Source organism: Bison bison, unplaced genomic scaffold (genome assembly GCF_000754665.1).
Source record: "Bison bison bison isolate TAMUID 2011002044 unplaced genomic scaffold, Bison_UMD1.0 scf7180017864331, whole genome shotgun sequence".
NCBI classification, from domain to species: Eukaryota; Metazoa; Chordata; class Mammalia; order Artiodactyla; family Bovidae; genus Bison; species Bison bison.
In genome coordinates this window covers 120,986-122,267 of record NW_011494903.1, presented here as the reverse complement: position 1 = coordinate 122,267, position 1,282 = coordinate 120,986, and the positions used below count along the sequence as shown (strand labels likewise).

At 39.1% G+C, this 1,282-nt stretch overlaps 1 protein-coding gene across 1 annotated transcript in view; it reads left to right on the top strand.

Moving 5' to 3' along the window:
* Positions 1-1,282, top strand: part of CLCN5 (chloride channel, voltage-sensitive 5) — a 274,777-nt gene that overhangs the window by 219,933 nt on the left and 53,562 nt on the right. The window lies entirely within an intron of this gene.

Genomic DNA, 1,282 nt, shown 5'->3' with positions numbered 1-1,282 from the left:
AAATTTGTGTTAAGGGCATATGACATTGCAGATATTTTTCTAGGTTCTGGGAATTAGGAAGGCTTTAAGGCACCATACCTGCCTTCATGAACTTGATTCTAGCTAGCAGAAACATAACTATTTATGACAGTATCTATCTCTTAGAGTTGTTTTCAGGATTAAATGAGATAATAATATATAAAATGCTTATGTACCTGGTATCAAGTTAATGCTCAATAAAATGTTAGCTATCATCATCATTATTTTATATCTATTATAACCCTATATTATAAGTGCTATAGCTCTTATAAGAACTTAGCAGAGGATGCATTCTGTGTGTGTGTGTGTGTGTGTGTGTGTGTGTGTGTTTGTAGGACTGGAAAAAATTTCACAGAAAAGGTGTGTTTGAGAAGGGCCTTGGAAGATAAGTTACTAGGTAGGAGGAAGAGCATTCAAGGCAGAAAGTAAGCTTTTACAGAGCAGCAAACATATAGAGATATAAAATGGAAGATATAAGCCTAAATAAGTAAATTTGGGTCTTGAATGTCATGCTGAGAAGTTTGAATGAACTTTATTGTCACTGTGAGGACAAACTCTTTCACATACTCATCGAGTACCTGCTATGAACCGGGTACTGCTATAGGCACTAAGAATACAGTGGCCGGATTAACATAGATAAGATCCAAGCTGATCTGGAATTTAGATCTAGTTGGATAAATAAACAGACAGATTCTCTAGTTAATTATGACAATAGATGATAACCGAGAATAATACTGTGGTTGGAATGGTCAGGGAAGGCTTCTCTGAGGGGAGGCGAACAACTTGGGATGAATATACCAATATGAAAAACATGAATTCAAAAGGATAACAAGGGGCTTTCCTGGTAGCTCAGTGGTAAAGAATCTGCCTGCCAGTGCAGGAGACACAGGTTTGATCCCTGATCCAGAAAGATCCCACATGACGTGGAGTAGCTAAGCCCTTGCACCACAACTATTGAGTCTGTGCTCTAGAGTCTGGGAGCCACAACTACTGAGCCTACACGCCCTACAGCCCCTGCTCTGCAACAAGAGAAATCACTGTAATGAGAAGCCCACATGCTGCAACTAGAGAGTAACCTCCACTCCCTGCAACTAGAAAAGAGCTTGCGCAGCAATGAAGACCCTGCAAAGCCAAAAATAAATGAATGAATAAATAAAACATTTAAAAAAAGATAAAGAAATTTGCCTGGTTAAGTTACCTCAGGGCAGTGACAGTAGAAGAGACCCCTGAATTTAAAGTTCATAAGAGGGAGGTACTCACAGCT